Here is a 22503-nt window from a genome sequence, read left to right as displayed (position 1 = left end):
TGCGAGGCAGCGGTGGGGAGGGGGATGGAGGGTAGCTAAGAGATCAGGGCTCTAGTTGCTCTCCTCCACTCCCCAGCTCTGCTTCACCCTCACAGGAAAACAAATGTGGTGTTTCAGTCACTGATCACTAAGCTAATTGAGTTTTACACTCTTTTTCTGGACCAAAAAGATCCTTTGAAATGAGGAGGTCGAATTACCTCTCCAGTCAGGCAATAAATAAGTCAAACAAGGTAAGGGGCTCTTGCCAGCATATTTTAGTGCCAAATTCAATTAGTGGGAAAACAGAAGATGCATGGTTGTTCACTTAACTGCTGGATGCATTTCCATTCCCATGATGCTGCCATTGTACACAGCCAATCAGATGGTCCCTGTCAGACAGCTACAGCCCTCAGACAGAGGATGGCTGGAAACATACTGCCCTCCTGGTCATACTGTAATTGAAGTCATTGAGCGATAACACAAGATCACTTGGTTCAGCCGAAGACCATGAGTGTGTGTGTTCACATTATACTCTACTATACACAAATACTTGGATATTGTAATAAACTCTGTAATCAAATATGTTGACATTGTTATTATAACATGAATAACCATGTTGTAATACAATCACTATTCCCATAGCAGGGAGAAAATAATAATTAATAATAATGTCATAGTGTAATTGAAGCTTACTAAACCTTTCAAACTGTACTTTGTCTGTGCAAAGATATACATACTTTTCCCATTATGTAAGCGGTCCTATAGGGCCATTGTGCATTGATTCACAGCACAAGAAAAGGAAACGGACATGAAGTAAGCCTGTAGCCTGGGCATGGAGCACAGAAGGTGGCTGGACAATGTACAGAACAAGAGAGAAAGAGAGGGAAACACAGCTCTGTACACCCAAACTGGCTACAATGTGGCCTTTGTGACATCATAATGCTTTCTGCCCGGGAGATTTTTGGAAAATATTCCAAATTTTCCTAGTCTGCATATCCAGCAATAACATCTTACATCACAGCTCCTACTATATATCCCATGTAGCCGGGGACATTTTACATTTGTGGAGAGTGAAGGGGGGTAAGAAAAACATAGTGAAACAGTTATTATATTCCAATCATGCCCTGGGAGCCCATTACAACATGGCACAGACCATGTTAAAGCTGAGGAGCTGGGCAGCCCAGCTTGCTGCGGAGGGAGGGAGGGCTCCAGGCTCAGGGCTAGGAACCTGCACTATACTGCCAGACTCTCTGTGCTGCCCGCCTGTAGAAAACAACTACAGCACACTGGGAGGGAGGGAGGGCTCCAGGCTCAGGGCTAGGAACCTGCACTATACTGCCAGACTCTCTGTGCTGCCCGCCTGCCAGCCTGTAGAAAACAACTACAGCACACTGGGAGGGAGGGAGGGCTCCAGGCTCAGGGCTAGGAACCTGCACTATACTGCCAGACTCTCTGTGCTGCCCGCCTGCCAGCCTGTAGAAAACAACTAGAGCACACTGGGAGGGAGGGAGGGCTCCAGGCTCAGGGCTAGGAACCTGCATTATACTGCCAGACTCTCTGTGCTGCCCGCCTGCCAGCCTGTAGAAAACAACTAGAGCACACTGGGAGGGAGGGAGGGCTCCAGGCTCAGGGCTAGGAACCTGCACTATACTGCCAGACTCTCTGTGCTGCCCGCCTGCCGGCCTGTAGAAAACAACTAGAGCACACTGGGAGGGAGGGCTCCAGGCTCAGGGCTAGGAACCTGCACTATACTGCCAGACTCTCTGTGCTGCCCGCCTGCCAGCCTGTAGAAAACAACTAGAGCACACTGGGAGGGAGGGAGGGCTCCAGGCTCAGGGCTAGGAACCTGCATTATACTGCCAGACTCTCTGTGCTGCCCGCCTGCCAGCCCTTAGCAAATAACTACAGCACACTGACAAATGCTGAGATTGATCCTGGTGGGAACGAAGTCTAAGATAGAGGTTCTCCACCAGCACAGTTGTGCCCTCGGCTTATTGTGGAGATTTTCATATTTGTTTGGTGATTGTTTTTGTTTCTTTGTTTGTTAGTTAGCAGCTCTGGCTGCTCTGATCGTGTCTAGACTTGACAGTTCATGCAGCTTTTGTATTCTGATCATGGAGTTGTGATGATGGAATTCTGAACGTGTCATGCCTCTACACCTACATTTAAATGTGTCTACCGTTTCCGGATTGCCTTTTCCCACAGTATATTCAAATAGTAGTTGGCTAAATCTGATAATAACACAGCCAACTACTGTAGCTAACTAGCCAGCTAACCTCTGTAGGCCAGAAAGCTAGCTAGCGAAGCTAAAGGGATCGCAAACAGGTTAGCATAACTCATAACTCTTCTAGTATAGCCAGAAGTTCTAATCGTTAAATGCTGGCAAGCATTTATGAAGCCAGCAAACACATTCCTCCCAGGCTAGGCATGTATTTCCTCCAACCTTTAATGAAACAAGATGCCTCTCGCTCCCAAAACAAGTTTTCTGGAGTCTTGTGGGCAGAGTGCTGATGACGTTGCCCACTGCATGCGCTTTCGGTAGCCTGATTACGTCCAGATTGAGGAGAAATCTGCACAAAATGTGTCCCTGACCACCTCCTGAAATGGTTAGCCAGATCTGAACACAATCTGACCACAATGCGACTTTTGTGCATCAAGACCTGTCTTTTCAATGCGACCTTCGTATTCTGATAGCAGAAGTCGCATGTAAGTGTCAAATGTAGACAGTCTCTGTGCTAGGTTAGGCAGCAGGCCTGCCGTGCTGGTGGGTTAGTAGAGTGTATCAGGAGCTGCTACCAGGGGCCCTGTGTGAGGACGCTCTCCTCATGTCCCCAGTGCCTGACACAGACTGGCTCTCCTGATGATAGTAACATGAGGTTAGCATTAACGGTGCTGAAAGCACGACAGGTGGGTCACATGAAAGGTTGCTAATTTTCTTTAGCCGGCCAAACACATGGTTCCCATTATTATCATCCTAGAAAAACTGACAATGCTCCAAACTAAATATAAAGAGGCCTCTGTGACCACTACTGTTCGCCACACACTAATTGTAAAAAAAAATATCTTACATTATATATGAATATACATTTCCAAGCGGAGCGTGCTTTGAGGAGTATATTCAGAGGAAATAGAGATAAGTGAACGCCTGGACATGCAAAATTGTGTTTTTCAGTGCGGGGAACATGATTGACGTGATGCAAGAAAAACACTTTTGGGGATACATTATCTGTGGATGTAAAGTGATCCGTTAGCAATACACCCAGTTCTAATAAGAGCAACACACTTTCTCCATACTGTTGGATTCCATCTCATCATACTGTTCCATCTCATCATACTGTTCCATCTCATCATACTGTTCCATCTCATCATACTGTTGATTCCATCTCATCATACTGTTCCATCACATCATACTGTTCCATCTCATCATACTGTTGATTCCATCTCATCATACTGTTCCATCTCATCATACTGTTGATTCCATCTCATCATCCTGTTCCATCTCATCATACTGTTGATTCCATCTCATCATACTGTTCATTCCATCTCATCATACTGTTGATTCCATCTCATCATACTGTTCATTCCATCTCATCATACTGTTCCATCTCATCATACTGTTGATTCCATCTCATCATACTGTTCCATCTCATCATACTGTTGATTCCATCTCATCATACTGTTCCATCTCATCATACTGTTGATTCCATCTCATCATATTGTTGATTCCATCTCATCATACTGTTCCATCTCATCATACTGTTCCTTCCATCTCATCATACTGTTGATTCCATCTCATCATACTGTTCCATCTCATCATACTGTTGATTCCATCTCATCATACTGTTCATTCCATCTCATCATACTGTTGATTCCATCTCATCATACTGTTCATTCCATCTCATCATACTGTTCCATCTCATCATACTGTTGATTCCATCTCATCATACTGTTCCATCTCATCATACTGTTGATTCCATCTCATCATACTGTTCCATCTCATCATACTGTTGATTCCATCTCATCATATTGTTGATTCCATCTCATCATACTGTTCCATCTCATCATACTGTTCCTTCCATCTCATCATACTGTTCCATCTCATCATACTGTTCCATCTCATCATACTGTTGATTCCATCTCATCATAGTGTTCCATCTCATCATATTGTTGATTCCATCTCATCATACTGTTCCATCTCATCATACTGTTCCATCTCATCATACTGTTCATTCCATCTCATCAGAGGAAAAGGAAGAATAAACATTAGTTCTCCAGATAAAACATATAATACCACTGACATATAAATAATGTGGACATGACATGACTTCTGAAAGCTCCCAGTTGGCAAATATGCACCTAGGGCAGTATCTGTTTAGGCTAAGGAAATTCCACAGTTGTAACATTCCATATTTATTTAAGATGAATATAGTTTTCCTGGGAGCGCGTGTGTGTGTGTGAATGTGTGTGCCTTTGTGTGTGTGAGTGTGTGAGTATGTGTGTTGTTTGCTACAACAATCCCCTCAAGGTAGTTTGAGCAGGCTGTGACCTAACAACAAAATGTTGGAAATTGGAAAAATGACTTCTCTTTCTTGAATAGCTGGAAGATAAGGCCCGTTAGCAATAAAGTCAGAGAAGTTTAAGCTTATTATGAATACCTCTCAGAGCGCAAAAGCATGTACTGTTGAAATCAAAGAGAGTAATAGACAGGTTAGCCAACCGTCATTTTAAGGATGAAGTCAGTTGTGAAATTATAAAATTGCAAGGTTTTGCTGTCCATATCATACCCTCAGAGCACTCCCAGAAATGATTTAGAAATGGCAGATATCACATGTCAGAAAATGTTCGAAGTTTGTAGGTTGAAAAGAAAAGAGAAACCAATACTAATCTCCACATTGAATAAAACTGCTAATAATAAGGCCATTTATCTCTTTGCTTAAACAGTGCATACTTTGAAGTTCACAAGAATGTGTGATTCTTAGCAAGTTCCCCTAGCAGCTCGGAGCAGACCTGGCTGTGCTACACATTCCTGACGGTTTCATGTTCAATTGGCTGTGAAAGTCCACTGCATTACTCCTGCATGCCGGGCTGATAGCATACCAAAACAAGCTTCAAACCTACTACATCCTTTCCTTTTTTTGTAATCACAGGGCAACGTACAAGGCCTGTAAGAGCACCAAATCAGCTTCACGGATTCTTCCACATAGGGAAAGCTAGCGCTCCTTTTGCATACCAGGAACCAGGAACCTGAAAGGTTACCATTACCAGGGCAGCACCACATATCTGTGCATGCATTTTCTGCCCAACAGCTAAAGCTGAAAAGCCCCCAGATGAGATCTGCCGTAAAGATGATATCATAGCATGTGGTTACACAGCAGTCAGTCAGCCAGCCAGGCAGTCAGGTTCCTGCACCAGCCAGCACTCCCCCCCCCCCCCCCCCCCCACACACACACACACACACACACACACACACACAGGCACACACACATACACACACACACAGCCGTTATTGCTCGTCTCCGCTCTGAATATTCATCCATCGTCCTCGACTATCCTAATCACAGTCACTTCCCCTTTAATCACAGGACTGTAATTAGGCCCTAATAAACCATTTTGCCGTCCTCTTGGAGCAGCTCTGTGTCACTCACATATCAAACCATGAAATACTATATTAAAGGCTGTCAACCTCAAAGGAAAGCTCCTCGGGCTGCATAGATACAGAGACTGGAGGCACACCCTCTTACACTAATTTAAATTATCGAGAGCTCCAACATGTGACGCTCGCTACGCCATGCCTGAAACCGAGCTAGGCCAGGCCAAAGCGATGACTATTCCAGACTAAGGTTCTTCTGGTTTCTTATGATGTCGGGTAATTGTTTAAACTTGAGTGGATATGGCAGAAGGTCTTTCTCTGCCTGCCAAGAAGAGAAAAAGTGCCCTGTAGCACTTTTCTCCTCCGTTTTGTTTCTCCCTTTCTAATTCAGTCCAACACAGGCTTCAAGGAAAGCCTCAGTGATTCCATGTTCATCTTGGAGAGCCAGCATTGGGGACGATCACTGACCACAAGTTGATCATGATGATGGTTTAATTAGAAGCCTCTCTCTAGGCTGGCCCCAGCCCAAACTCCTCCACCCTGCAGATGGTGACCAATAAATGTAGCTTCACCGGGGAAGAGGAGGAACATCCCTCCCCTGCTACCATCAGCCCCACCCCTAACCAAGGACATAAAGTGTTCCTCCACTGTGACATTCAACCACAACCCAGGGTCTGGCGTGGTGTGTGTGTGTCAGTGTGTTCCACCAACGCTATTCACATTCAGGCACAAAACTCTCTCCCCGTCTCTCTCTCTAAACTGGTATAGAGCGACCACTCCTGCTTCCATATGAGAAGGGCTTAATGATAGCAGGTTTGTTCCAGTGTAATAATGGTGTTTATAAGGTGGCCGCAATTCAATTGACCACTACAGACTTGCTTTCACTGTGAGGAGAGATGTAAGTGATTGGTTATTTACAGGGGAAACCCTCCGGTCTCTGGGGTTGAGTAAGTTCAACACGGTCATACTTTCAGTTTGTGTGTCAGTGAAGTCATGTATGTGTTTGTACTTAACATCAGTAAGCTGGTGGTGGACGTCCGCAGTCCATCCAGTCCCGTGTGACTAATCCTCAGCCAGGACACCCCGTCCCCTCGTTTCCCCTCCTCGCCTTCCCTTCCCTTGTGCAACCTTCTCGTCAGCCACCCTCCCCCATCCCTCCCTCCCTCCCCAGACCCCTCCCAGAAGTTTCTGCACACTTACTGCCTGGCAGTGTGTGTAACTGTGTGTGTTGTATGTGGGTGTGTAGCATGTAGCGTGTGCCAGAGTGGCTATCCTCTCAGATTGTCAAAGAGGCTCATTGGAAATTCACAGCAGGGTCAAACCACAAGCTTTCTCCATCACTTCAGCAGATTTCTCTTTTTTAAGTCCCATTCAAAAATGTTTTTATTAAAGACTATTCTCTTTGCATTTATGCTTCTGGCACGGAGCAGTCTGGGTTTTCCTCAGAGTGAGCACTATATCTGCACTGTGTGTAAGGACAAGTGCAGTGAAAGCTAACAGAAACATTAGTCACTTCACTCTGTTTCACTGCCCAACTCCATTCTGTTTTTACATTGGTAGTTTGGAGTAAAAATTGCCTCTTTGAGCATGTCCTAAACAAACTAACTGCTCTGAAAGCAAAACTTTGGACTTTTTTCCCACTTGAAATACTATTGTTTCTAAAGAAAGTAGTGAGTTTTAATTCAATTTCGATTTGTTTTCCACTTGGGTCGAAGCAAAATGTTCATATTTTCCGACATAGTGTTTATACTGTGCTGTGGTTAATATGTGCTGGCAGAGAGAGAGAGAGAGAGAGAGAGAGAGAGAGAGAGAGAGAGAGAGAGAGAGAGAGAGACAGAGAGAGAGAGAGAGAGAGAGAGAGAGACAGAGAGAGAGAGCGAGAGAGAGAGAGAGAGAGAGAGAGTGAGAGAAAGAGAGAGAGAGAGAAAGAGAGAGAGAGTGAGAGAGAGAAAGAGACAGAGAGAGAGAGAGAGAGAGAGAGTGAGAGAAAGAGACAGAGAGAGAGACAGAGAGAGAGAGCGAGAGAGAGAGAGAGAGAGAGAGAGAGAGAGAAAGAGAGAGAGAGAGAAAGAGAGAGAGAGTGAGAGAGAGAAAGAGACAGAGAGAGAGAGAGAGAGAGAGAGTGAGAGAAAGAGACAGAGAGAGAGACAGAGAGAGAGAGCGAGAGAGAGAGCGAGAGAGAGAGAGAGAGGAATATGACAGCTCCTGCTCCTGCTATGCCAAATGACTGGTGAGGCAGTAGGACTTTGTCATGTGGAACACATTTCTACGATATTTATTTATATACTGTATTGACACAAACTCTCCATTCTAGAGAGGCCCCAAGTAGATACAGTAAGCTGTAGCTCTGAGAGACATGGACTCAGTAGCCTCAACCAATCACAGCTCCCTATACTGATGAGCAACACAAAAACATTTCTAGCACGCAGCTTTAAACTGTGAGTACTCACTCAAGCAGCCAAATATAGTTTTTATACAGCCTACTGTTGAAGAGGAGGGTTGACCAGCATTGTCCTTCTCAAAACAACTCCAGTTCAATCTGCTCCAGTAGCAGGAGACTCCGTTCAGTCCACTTCCACAGTATCAGAGAGGTCTGGGGCGACACAGAGTATATTACCTTAGACGAACACTAACATCATTATCTGCTGAGTCCTCACAATGAGGAATGTTCAGACAAGCTGCTCTCAGCCTCCGTCTCTCGTCTCCTCACCACTCCACACCATGAGGGCCTCTCTTTCTCTGTCCCTCTCTTCTCTCTGTTCCTCCCTCTCTCTTGCTCCCTCTCTCTCTCTCTTTCTCTCTGAACAAAGGTATGAGTAAATTATACATGATGCAATAACGACATTCTAATTTTCTCAGAGAAGGCAAAAGAGAGAGAGAGCTTGTGGTTGAGTCTGCTGAAGCCATTTTCTCATGACGCACATCGAGGGCAAAGCCCTGTAAAAAAAATCAAAGTCGGTGTAAATAATCATGGAAGAAGGAAACAAAAGACCTGGGTTTGTACCAGGGGAAACATTTTGGTTAACTTCATCAAAAAGTCAGCCACAAGAGCCCCCCCCCCCCCCCTTCCTTTGTCACTTTAATTTATTTTTGGCATTATGCATTCCCAGTTTCCACACGAAAAGTGTAGGGAATCTTGACTTTGGCTCAATACATCCCAGCTTTTTCAAATCATTTTCCAGGACGTTTTTAGTCACATTGCCTATTCCATATGTCAGCAACTGATCAGTACTAGACCTTGCCACTAGGTCCAGTTCTATGGGTCTATGTAAATGTTAGCATCTATCCATAGAAAAATAGATACTGTAAAAGACCTGAGAGATTATACCATCCATACTCAGTAAGCTTTTTCCAATATATTATTTAAGAGATGGAGAACGGAGAACATGCATGCGCTGATGTCTCAGATTTCTGGGGCCTTATTAATATTGCGTAGAAACTATTCTTAAATACTACTTACGAATGGAATTTAGAATGTTCGTACACATAGAAAAATAGTGATTTATCAAACAATCCTACGAGCGTGATACGCACACCTGGAGGAGATAACCATTGATAAATACCAATCGTTTTTAGCCTCAGTGCTTGTGCACGACCTTGGCTATTTGCATTGTGAAACGCTCCTAATTAACCATATATGGTCAAAATCATCCCTTTAAACCTGTGGGGAATATATAACGCCGTACAATTAAAAACAACAGCGCAACCAAAAAAAGCTACGAAAAAAATAACTTTTCAGAGACTTAATAGAGGTGTCTAAATATTTTACTTGGCTTACTCAGTTGTGGCTTGACCAGTAAAAATAAAAACATAGCTACAAAGAGAGGACCATTAGGAAAATTCAAGTTGATTTAGCCATGGCAAATATACTTTAAATGAGTGGGCAACTCACTAATAAGCAATCCATCCTCAACAGCTCCCTCCTGTAGCTATGTAGGCCAACATTGCTGTTCTACAGAATGAACGAGTCGTGCGTTCCGCCTGGCCACTACATTCAGCAGTATTTTTTTTTGCGCATTACATAACCTATCACCTGCACATTAATAGTGGAAACCTTTTCTGTTCACATAGATTAACTCGTTTTGGGATGGTGTTTTTATGGCGTTGTGGGTGCCGTCTATTGCTCCGTTCGTGTTTGTGAACCCATTGATGGCAAAGAAACCCCTCTTGAAATGGTGTATGGAAATTGTATGTTACAGTTTGTTTTGCTAATGATTGCATTCAAAACATTGGCTCATCGAGGGATGTGAGATGCCGATCGGCGAACTCCCGCTGAAAAGTGCCCATTGCTAAACACCCGAGGGTTGATAGCACTTTGATGTGCAACGAAATGGCAAGCGTTTGCCTTTCTAAAGTTGGCCTTAAATCCTTGCAAAGATCCTATACGATTGGTTTTGGGAAACGATATCTATACTTTCAGCAAAAACAGTCCTACCTGTCTCTAAAAACACGCTCTCTGCAAAATGAAGCGTGTGCCAAATCTTCCAACAGAGCACGATCAGCCATCTCTAATTTGATTTCCCATTATCTGAGTCTTTAATAGTATTTCAACAATGGTTTCACTTTCACACGTGCCTCTAATTTAACAAATTACTGTACTTTATACGGATTATTATGTAAAACATGGACTGATGGGGTCAAATGATATATGGCCTGTCAAGATACAGTTGAAGTCAGAAGTTTACATACACTTATGTTGGAGTCATTAAAACTCGTTTTTCAACCACTCCACAAATTTCTTGTTAACAAACTATTGTTTTGGCAAGTCGGTTAGGACATCTTTGCGCATAACACAAGTAATTTTTCCAATATTTGTTTACAGACAGATTATTTCACTTATAATTCACAGTATCACAATTCCAGTGGGTCAGAAGTTTACATAAACTAAGTTGACTGTGCCTTTAAACAGCTTGGGAAATTCCAGAAAATGATGTCATGGCTTTAGAAGCTTCTGATAGGCTAACTGACATCATTTGAGTCAATTGGAGGTGTACCTGTGGATGTATTTCAAGGCCTTCCTTCAAACTCGGTGAGTCTTTGCTTGACATCATGGGAAAATCAAAAGAAATCAGCCAAGACCTCAAAAAAGAAAATGTAGACCTCCACAAGTCTGATTCATCATTGGGAGCAATTTCCAAATGCCTGAAGGTACCACGTTCATCTGTACAAAAAACAGTACGCAAGTATAAACACCATGGGACCACGCAGCCGTCATACCGCTCAGGAAGGAGGCGCGTTCTGTCTCCTAGAGACGAATGTACTTTGGTGCGAAAAGTGCAAATCATTCCCAGAACAACAGCAAAGGACCCTGTGAAGATGCTGGAGAAAACAGGTACAAAAGTATCTATTTCCACAGTAAAACGAGTCCTATATCAACATAACCCAAAAGGCCGTTCAGCAAGGAAGAAGCCACTGCTCCAAAACCGCCATAAAAAAGCCAGACTACGGTTTGCAACTGCACATGGGGACAAAGATCGTAATATTTGGAGAAATGTCCTCTAGTCTGATGAAACAAAAATAGAACTGTTTGGCCATAATGACCATCATTATGTTAGGAGGAAAAGGGGGGACGCTTGCAAGCCGAAGAACACCATCCCAACCGTGAAGCACAGGGGTGGCAGCATCATGTTGTGGGGGTGCTTTACTGCAGGAGGGACTGGTGCACTTCACAAAATAGATGGCATCATGAAAAAGGAAAATTATGTGGATATATTGAAGCAACATCTCAAGACATCTGTCAGGAAGTTAAAGCTTGGTCATAAATGGGTCTTCCAAATGGACAATGACCCCAAGCATAAGGACATCAAAGTCAAGGTATTGGAGTGGCCATCACAAAGCCCTGACCTCAATCCCAAAGAAAATTTGTGCGAGCAAGGAGGCCTACAAACCTGACTCCGTTACACCATCTCTGTCAGGAGGAATGGGCCAAAATTCACCCAACTTATTGTGGGAAGCTTGTGGAAGGCTACCCGAAACGTTTGACCCAAGTTAAACAATTTCAAGGCAATGCTACCAAATACTAATTGAGTGTATGTAAACTTCTGACCCACTGGGAATGTGATGAAAGAAATAAAAGCTTAAGTAAATCACTCTCTACTATTATTCTGACATTTCACATTCTTATAATAAAGTGGTGATCTAACTGACATAAGGCAGGGAATTTTTACTAGGATTAAAAGTCAGGAATTGTGAAAAGCTGAGTTTAAATGTATTTGGCTAAGGTGTATGTAAACTTCCGACTTCAACTGTATGTTGCATGAATTCACAATGGAAATACAATTAAATCTAAAAATTATTTAATTATTACTCTCACAATTTAAAAAATGTTCAACATATATTTCTCCCATTCTACGCTTGGTAAGCAGTTCCCTTATTCCACCACTATGCACCTTGTGTACGCATGGTCATGGCTGTTTTCTAAATTTACATACACTCAATCAAAAGTTCCTATTGATAAATCCCACACTTTGTGTGGAAATTATCCTATGCATGGTTTACGCACAGATTTGTGCCTATGCATGATTGATAAATGAGGCCCCAGGACTTTATTTTGCATTTAAGTAATTCTTCAGTGACACAGTGACACATGGAGGGGCAAGCTGTTTAATATAGACTGACACTCCACACAGTCTTCCCCATCAAGCTGCTGTGTGGTGAAGTCAAAGCTCGGGTGTTGCCTTGTAAATCAAGGTGCCAAATCATATCTGATCAATTAGTGACCTCGTGTCATTACTCTGCACAGTAAACTTTGTGATCTATCATTTGGTGACAGTTTTGCAATGTATAAAGATGTGGATGGCAGTGGAGAGCCTTAAAAAGAAATAGAGCCGCAGTATTGTACAGCATCAGTGCTGCTGAGCGTCATGTCTCAACTAAACTGCTCCCAGCATGCTTTACACCGGAGCAGAGAGCAGGGAGCAGCGCAGCACAGACACAATCGTGGAGCATATTTTACATCTCATATCTGATGGAACTGGCAGATATCAGGCTAACTGTCAGCCTCCAGGAACTGGCTAATGTCTAACCTGCGAAAACAGAAAAGCACCGTGCTAACCCGAGCTTCATTGTGGAATACACACAGGCAGATGCAAGAGGACACTAAATCATAAATTATCTTTCGGAACCAAAGAGGCTGAATTTTCAAAGATGAAATACGACACGTGTGGTTCTCCATAAAGCATGGTTACCTTACTGTATATGCTCTAATGTTAAAGGGATACTTTGGGATTTAGGCAATGAGGCCCTTTATCTACTTCCCCAGAGTGAGATGAACTTGTGGACACCATTTTAATGTCTCTGTCCAGTATGAAGGAAGTTAGAGGTAGTTTGCTGAGCCAATGCTAACTAGTGTTGACTAGAAGTCTATGGGTGTCAGCTAGTATGCTATCTCTAACTTCCTTCATACTGGACACAGAGAGATAAAAATGCCAAAATCCTGAAGAATCCCTTTAAGTAGTACAGGACGCTCCAATTTCAGCTCATTACAAACCTATGCATAACATGTACATATATATTTTTTACCTTTATTTAACAAGGCAAGTCAGTTAAGAACAAATTCTTATTTTCAATGGTGGCCTAGGAACAGTGGGTTAACTGCCTTGTTCGGGGGCAGAACAACAGATTTTTACCTTGTCAACTCAGGGATTCAATGTTGTAACCTTTCGGTTACAAGTCCAATGCTCTAACCACTAGGCTACCTGCATGCAGGAGTCGACTTTTCAAGAGGAAAGGGAATTTCCTATTTTACATTTCCAAGTAAGACTTTTCATGGAGCTTACATCATTCCCAGTAAGTTTATCCAGTCGGGTTTTCCAAATTACTAGTGTCACCAATCCTCCTTGTAAATGCTAATATCAATGGACAAAATGCATCCTGAATGTAATACATTGTAATTAGAACAGGGTGACGGGCATACAAAGTTTTCTTCCTGGTACCTCGCTCTCACCCAGAGAGCTGCCCATGTTGGTTTCCAGTTTGATATTTCCATAGTGTCCTTTTGTACTAAGTCCTTGGCAGCGGCCGGCCCAAGGGAAGGCCTGATCCAAACACAATGGGGATCACAAGGGAAGGCCTGATCCAAACACAATGGGGGATCACAAGGGAAGGCCTGATCCAAACACAATGGGGATCACAAGGGAAGGCCTGATCCAAACACAATTGGGGATCACAAGGGAAGGCCTGATCAAACACAATGGGGGATCACAAGGGAAGGCCTGATCCAAACACAATGGGGGATCACAAGGAAAGGCCTGATCCAAACACAATGGGGGATCACAAGGGAAGGCCTGATCCAAACACAATGGGGATCACAAGGGAAGGCCTGATCCAAACACAATGGGGGATCACAAGGGAAGGCCTGATCCAAACACAATGGGGATCACAAGGGAAGGCCTGATCCAAACACAATGGGGATCACAAGGGAAGGCCTGATCCAAACACAATGGGGGATCACAAGGAAAGGGTTGTTCTGAGGCCTTTGTATTCGAGCAGCATAGAGGCCCACATCGCAGTAATCTCTCTTCCCTCGTTCTCTCACAAGACCCAACCTCAGATCTTCTCCAATTCAGGAAGGACAGAGACCACAATACACTGTCGAACAAACCAACAAGGAACTGTTGATCCCGGCACCGTTTGGAGAAATATGCAACAAGGTCACTAACTAATAACAAGTAATGTAAATCATGGAATGCAAGAGTGGGATTTCATGGCCTTTCCACAATAAAGGTTATGAATAAATACTGCCAATGAATACAGTGCATATAGAATATGAAATATCACTGTCAATGTCAACAGTTGACATGACAATAACGTACACTAAATCATGTCTATTCTGAGGGCTAAAATAAAACAGGCAGCCAAAACGAGAGGCTAGATAAAGAAAACTAAACTCTCCACAAAAGGAGCGTGGACTGGCATTCACATTTGTACAAAATTATAGGTGTATTGAGAGAAGCATGCAGGAGTCGACCGCTTGCACACTCCTAGGGAAAGATGACAACACTCGGCTGCTTCAGTGTACTGTGCTAACTGTGTGCCGAGCAAGGGCTCCCAAAACCACTGCATTTTAATTACAGGCAGCACTGTGGGCCTCTTTGATATGGAAATAGAGCCAGTCATCTTCACACATGGACTGTGCAAATCTTCATGTGACTCGTAGAAACAATGAGCTGTACTAATTCCTCCAGCTGACAGTGCTACTGATTACCGTCCCCTACAGAAACAGCCCTGTGTCAAAAACACACGGCCACCAAGGCCCCTCCAATTAATTCTACATATTAATGTGTGATATTTAGAAAGAGAGTATTCAACAGAGACTATTTACCATAGCCGGCACTGTTGCATTTTGAAGTCTAACTTAATTATGCACAACTATGCTTTGGATTAAAATAAATTGTCCAATTATTTTGCAGTCCAAACGTGAAACATATTCAATGGGTGAGTGAATGAAACAGTTCAAATTGTACCCCTTTGGTGAGTTATGAAATTATATTGTCCATGTGAAGCGATACAATTGCTCAAAATGTACATTGGTTTAGCTTTATTTATACCCGTGTAAAATACTAATACTAATTTTGAAATCATAATGTTCAAACCCAGTTCCCTACCAAACACTTAACAGCTAATGTGATACTAGAGGTCTGGTTGATTCTATAGGGAAATCTCTCTCTATCTCTCTCTGGTACTGTACCTTGGTCTTCAACGTGTAATGTGATACTAGAGGTCTGGTTGATTCTATAGGGAAATCTCTCTCTATCTCTTTCTGGTACTGTACCTTGGTCTTCAACGTGTAATGTGATACTAGAGGTCTGGTTGATTCTATAGGGAAATCTCTCTCTATCTCTCTCTGGTACTGTACCTTGGTCTTCAACATGTAATGTGATACTAGAGGTCTGGTTGATTCTATAGGGAAATCTCTCTCTATCTCTTTCTGGTACTGTACCTTGGTCTTCAACATGTAATGGGATACAGGTGCTGATGGTTTTCAATTTAAAGAAAAGGATGCACTCAACCTATTTAATTGAATGTAATTGTATGTAGTTCATGTAATCTCACAGCAGAAGTCATCTGGACCCAAGGTTACTAAGAAGAAAACAATGAAAGCCTTTATAAAGAAACAACACATTTAGCTTGGACTGCAGCTAAAATACAAACAACTTCACTGACATGTCCCGATGTGCAGTAGATTCAGAATCCGTATTCTAATCTAAAGCAAGATTGCAATTTGGGAGTGTAGTTAAACCCCAGATAAGATTAGCCTAGCTAATTTTTACTTAAAATTCTGAAAAAAATTCTTAAGTCTGATAATAACTAAGTATGAGGACTTACGCATCTCACCAAGACCATGTGTCTAATCATTAATCTACAGTATCCATCTTCAAGACTTGAAAATCATCTGTGTCTGTACAGTTAGATAGCTAGCCTCTGGATGCCCCCATTGTCTGATACTGATGTCTCACTAGAAAAATTTATTTCATCAATATTTCAAGACTCACCCATCACCCATGAGTGGTGAGAATGGTTTGTACTGAGAGGCGTACATTTTCTCTAGGAACAAAACCATTACATTCAGAGATGGAGCCTGGACCCTCTCTAGACTGTCAACGTTGGAAATGCAAAGATCCTTGAGATGTGTTCACCTCAAGCCAGAAAGGGCATAAAAAGATGTGAGGATTCTTTGAAAGTCATTTTAGGCATGTTTCATTTACATTGGAAGTCTTCACTTAATTTATTAAAACTGCATTCACAGTTTGCATAATGCAAATTAAAATCATTGCGCATTAATGTGCTGTAAAGAGCATCTTTTTTTAATTGTGTCATACAAGAAGATCATAATGGTGCCAGATCTGAAGGTGCCAAAGCCCTTCAATAATGCACGTTGAGAACTTGAAGCAGAAAAATCAGAGGACTACAAAAGAAAGACTCCTGTAATGAACATGTTGCCATCGGTTTGCCATCGGTTTTGATCATTGTTGAAATATTCTGCTGCAAATTAGCTAACACTTATAAAGACAGATGTCACAACATGCTCTGCCACATTTATTATCCCCAGAAATCCTCTCCCTTCTGCTGCCACACGCCCTACCTTTACCAGGCCTGCTGTTGTTTACCTGCTTCTCTCATCTTGTTTATCATTAGGCCTCGGCTGCCACTCCACTCCCCCTCAGACATGGAGAGAAGAGGAGAGGAGAGGGGGACTAGTACCTGAGCCAGCCTCAACTCAACTGACTCCTGTGCTCTTTCCCTGCCAGCCTGCATCCAAGGAGCAACATCTCTCTCATTATTCATACTGTAACTGCGGCAACTATTACTATCACACTGACTGATTCAAAATCTCAATTGGAAAAACAAGAAGTTAAAAAAGGAGAGACTTAAGTGAAGATTGCATCTGTCATGGATGACCTTATCCAGTAACCCCCTGACAGACAGACTATCACAAGCCAAGCACAGTAAAGTGTCTGGGGTACAACAAGAAGAAACAGACGTGCCCCGTACACACACACACAGACACACACACAGACACACACACACACACACACTCGCGCGCAAACGCACTCGTATCAACTCGTATCATTTGTATAATTTTACCTCATTAACCCAGAATCATTTGGCCCAACTTAAATATCCAATATAGCTCAACGTATCAAATTCATAAAGTTGCTGTAAAGTACTCTACATAATGTAGGCTATTTATAAAGGCAAGTTGTAACATCAAATGTTATTGATCTTGGAAAGTTGTTATTTCTCATGCTATTAGAGCAATAGCATTTTGAGGACAAGGAGTTCCGTTTGGCAAGGGAATTAGCTACGGATAAACCAAGGCCATACAATTAAACCAACAATTCAACTTACTTTACCTCATTGTTCTAGGATGCATAACTCTGTCTTAAGCATAATCACTAATGAAACCAGATGAAGCCTGTACTGCAAGGGCTAAAATAATCCACAGACAGAACAACAGTACACTTTCAACACACTTTTCTTATTCTTATTTTCTTATTTCAGTCTTCATTGTCAATTCATATTTCTAACTACTGAAGCACAGAAACATCCCATACATATCCATTGTGTCCTATAATAGTTGTCTCTGAGGCTATTATGGAGTGGCACTGATGTAGCAGTTAACAGATCAGACTCAGTAAAAGCAACCATTGATGCAAAATGCACATACCAAAAACATACAAGAAAGACATGTGTAAATGTTTTCAAATCATTATAAAATATTTTAAAATCACCAAACCCATTAGTCATCAATTTCAAATACTGTGTACATAGGCCTACATACATTCAATATTCTGTACATACGGTACATGCATACATGTGTGTGTGTGCGCACACACACACACACACGCGTGCACGCACGCACACACACACACACATTCTCACAGACACACACACATACATAGACTACACACATAAATACACACACACACACATAGTAAATAGAGTGATGAACTAACACTATGTGATAAGAGTAGTAATGTATTCCACAGTAGGTAAGATACCCCTTTTGAGACAACCAGCTCACATCATGTAATTGGAAAGGGAACCATTCAAAGTTAATGTAATGCCCCAGTTTTAAATTGACGCAGCACTGGTCTTCAGCCTGCCTCCGTAGAGAGCACATCAACATTCAAATAAACACACATGGTAGGCTACTGACCCTACACCGGCCTTCCCAGCTTCATGAAGCTAATTGCTGTGCATGATATGCATAGCACAAAATAATTGACCAAATATATATTACAACATACTCCTTAAACTAACAATAGCCTGGTATGGAATAAAACAGATCCCTTTCTGCATGTTGTCTTGCTGAGATCTAAAACCACAATATTTCCATAGACTCAATAACTCAAATCAAGCATTGCATTTGCATTGTGCTCACACACATTTTTCAAAATATGATAACTATTGTGGTCAAGTGTGTTTTAAACTCACATTGCAGGTCTAGATTGCGCTGTCAATAATGACAATATTTCTGTACTGTCTAATCAAAAGCAATACATTTAACCCTCAGGAAAACAATACATTCATCAAACGTAAACGTATGTAACATTATTAGGCTACTAAATAGGACAACACTTGTTCTAATAACACCATTTTTTGTTATTGTTTTGCTCATCATCAGCGGTCGTTAAATGACAGAAAATGAGTTTCCAATTGCAAAGTTCGTCTCGCAATATGCAACTCTATTGATCTGGGATTGAATGGGGGGGGGATCTATTAAACAAGAGAGCCACCGTGAAAGAGCGCCAAGCACAGGCTGTGAAGCATGCGGTTTCGGTATGTCAAAATGCACTTCTAAATCTCTGAACTTACTGGCACCATATGCGTCAGGGAGTCGATATCTTTATGTCCCGATCCAGTTCGGAAATGTTTTTCTCTCTCGCAAAACCACAAGTCCACGTGCAGATAGTCCTGAAAAGCAAACAGTAGGAAATATATGAAATGTTACAATAGGTGAGATTTTAAACCATAAATCTGAATCAAAATGCCAAATACGCACCAAAATGGTTAATAAAGCATTTAAATCAACTTTCATCATCGTATTAAAAGTTAAACAAATAATCCAACGTCCTGGATAATATAGACCTAATCAATATAACCTTTGATTTCAATAACAGCTTTGTGTACAAGACAAACACACAGAGCAAGAGGTCAAATTAAAATATTATCTGTATGTGTAAAAACGTAGGTAGGTTTCAATTATAAAAATCGATTACATCTACCATGTTATTCATATTATATTGTAATGTTCCTTTCATCCATTTTATTGCCGTGTGAAGCGACTGTGGCCTACGTTAATTTTAGAGTATTTAGAGTGCGTAAAAAATAAACAAAGATGGGCAGAAACGGAGAGAAAAGGGACCTGGAAATCGCGGAGTCATTTTTTTATTTCCCTGATAAAATACGAGTTGAAACAGCCGTGCAGTGAACCATCAACAGAACTCCTTTGCTCCTCACTAATTTGTTACCGGCAGTGTTAAACTGTCCGTCAGAGGAAAAACTATCTCATATTGAGCAGCCAGACAGTGCCGAATGTCCCTGTATAGCAATCAGGACAATGTGCTGAATTGGCAGTCTAATTATAAATGTGACTTCCATTGGGCTCCGGTGCCACCTTACCTTATGAGGGAACTTGCACTCTCAACTAACAGCAACTGTTCAAAACAAAATACCATTGCGAGACCAACTTCACCCGAACAGAGGAACACGCCGGACGATTGTTCTTCACCCATGCACCCTCTCACTTAAGACATGATTGTATTATTAGACATCGGGTTATTCTGACGGACTGGACATTATTTGGAAGGCAAATAGGAGAAAAGTTAAGCTGTCTTCAATGAAGGTTTCAGATTCCGCATCTGGGTGGGCACAGCAATCCTATTGTATTTATTTCAAAGGTTAAGAAAAAAGGAACATGGGAATATTCACCGGTAGCAATAGCTGTAGGCTACAGAGTCCATATTTGCAGTGACAGAGAAAACCTCTGTATTCCTCCTCTCATACTTTAAAAACTAGGCTATCCATTGTCAGCTTCCTCTGTTTTATATTAAATTGTTATCACTGCTTGTGCATAAGTTAGAGCTTTAGTTAGAGTTTTAATCTTAGACTGCGAGTGTTTCATTTTGGGAAGCACCTTGTAAATGATGGGCTATCTTCACACAACAGACAAGTTCACACGAACTGCGTGGCATTTGTCCTCCCACTACCTTCGTATATAATCGTGTTTTTGGGAAAATATCAAGCACTTTCAAAAGCCATGTGTGATATTAAAATAGCTAAATATCTGATTATAGTCTACTATGCGGTAAAAGTTATATAAAAATAAAAAATCTAAATTAAAAATGAGGGAAACTATATCCAATCTATAACACTTGGAAACAAATCAAATGTAAATATTTAGAATATTTAGCATACAATTAAATCTGTGCTTCCAATTATCTGCTCTGTATCTATAGCCAGAGTCACACCTGTCCATGATAGGTAAAGACAATAGTGCAAAAGAAACAAAATAATTACACCAGATGACTTACGTTAGTCCCTAAAACAGTCCGAGAGCAGCGCTTTGTATGCTTGTAGGGGAAGCCTTGTCCAGGTATATCGTCTCTAAATGGGATAGCCTTTCGAGGAGTAGTTGGTTTTAATTTATGGCTTATGCATTCTTTTAAGGTCAATTTGCCTGACCTCCAGCTAAAGTTAAGGCAGAGTGAATTCCCAACCTCGTACAACATAGGAAACAATTACGAATATACATGTTTTACACTGAATTATAATTCCGGTCAAACGATGAATGTAGATTACTTAGAGTTTGGAAGAAATACAACTAAATAAACCATATGCTCAAGTTCGAAAAAACTTGTAAATCTCGCATCCAGAAATATCAGGGCGAAAGGAAGGGTATGGAAGGGGACCTAGAGCAACGCGCACGTCATTGTCAATGAATAGTACCGCTCTGTGGACAAAAGTGAAATTGCCTTCCAGTCCCATAGGAGAAAGTTATTGAGCATCCGGATACCAACACCATAGCAAAACACATATAAACTGATGATAATTTTTAAGAGTTGAATTTCGCGAAAAGACTTTGCGGATGCGTAACCAACAATTAAATAAAAAGGGTTGCGCGTAATTCATACAGCCTACTCCTAGCCTACCTAGCTGTATGTTGCTTAAATCAGTAACCTAACTGCTAATCCAAGTGAAATATAGAGCTGTTGATATCAATATCTCGAGACGCACGATTGAATGTAACTTAGAAGTTACACAAGTATCCTGTGGCGGTAAATAAAACAGGGCATCATTATTACAGTAGCTATCCAAACCTTTCCAGAGAACGCTTGCGCTTGTCTTTTTCACGCACTCTGCTTTCGTATTGCGTTTACCACGGCTTTCGCGATTGAGAAACAATAAATAAGAATGTTATCATATTCCCCTTACAAAAAACGCCCTACAAACAACTAATTTCACCCCATGAAACCTGAACAAAGAAGCGTGAGAGAGAGAAAACAGTTTTAACACCCCTATTGACATCGAAAGAGGCGAACTGTTTACGTACCAACAAAAACAGGCTAAATAACGCAGTTTAAATGAAAACACGATACAACATGTTAAAACTAAGCACGTTTTACCTTGAGATCAGCCGAGAAAAGAGAGATGCAGGTCCTGACGGTATCGTATCCCGAGTCGTGTGTTTCGCGCTATATTATGTTAAAACATTACGATTACTATCTGTAGAGAAAAGGAAAGAGAACTAAAGTCTGCTGTGGTTCCCACTGGCTATATGAGGGGATCCCGTTCTTTCTATGAAGTTTAATTGTCAAAACTGCAAGGAGCTTTTGTTGTTATCTATCCTCTTTATCTCCCTCTCTCTCAGAGACAAGAGAAGACGACGCAGAGCTGTCAATCTTGGCAATCAATGTGAGCGGCCATGTCGCAAGTATTCAAAGCATTTCCCGTCGTGCAACATCAGAAAGTGAGTGGCCAGGGCATTGATCTGAGGAAGGCAAAGAGGCAGGACTCCCCCTCCCAGCCCAGACAAGACAAGAGATGCGAAAGAGAGAGAGCGAGAGAGAGAGTTTAGTGAGTGATTAGACAGAGGGAGATTTTGCTCTTGATTTCATTAAATACAACAATTATCCGATTATTATACAGCAGCACAATTGAAAGTTGTGACAACATAATTTGCACTTCAACAAACTCCAATAAGAGTTATTGTCCTATTTACCTGTAAAGTGGACTGTGTAAGGCTTTCTTTTTTGTCTTTTGCCTTACTCTAAATTAATGGAACAATTTTATCAACAGCACATGCCAGAAACGCTCTTCAGAGTTGAAGACAGAAAACTACTCGGTTAGGGGTTAGTTATACTGTACCTATAATATTACACTGCTGGCCTTTATAACAGATCAAAACTACTCGGTTAGGGGTTAGTTAT

General features: G+C 41.7%; 1 protein-coding gene across 10 annotated transcripts in view; it reads right to left on the bottom strand.

The window, feature by feature from the left end:
• Positions 1–22046, bottom strand: part of LOC100136290 (SOX-LZ) — a 201271-nt gene extending 179225 nt beyond the window's left edge. For 6 of the 10 annotated variants that reach the window (XM_036979115.1, XM_036979122.1, XM_036979116.1 and 3 more), the window contains exons 1-2: positions 21700–22046; positions 18890–18988 (exon numbers count right to left, since the gene is read on the bottom strand). The gene's annotated coding sequence lies outside the window, so the exon portion shown is untranslated. 10 annotated transcript variants of the gene reach the window in all.
• Positions 22047–22503: the final 457 nt, after the last annotated feature.

Source organism: Oncorhynchus mykiss, chromosome 6, assembly GCF_013265735.2.
Source record: "Oncorhynchus mykiss isolate Arlee chromosome 6, USDA_OmykA_1.1, whole genome shotgun sequence".
NCBI lineage: Eukaryota > Metazoa > Chordata > Actinopteri > Salmoniformes > Salmonidae > Oncorhynchus > Oncorhynchus mykiss.
Note: the sequence above shows the minus strand (reverse complement) of the source record. Positions and strands in the feature narration are given on the sequence as shown.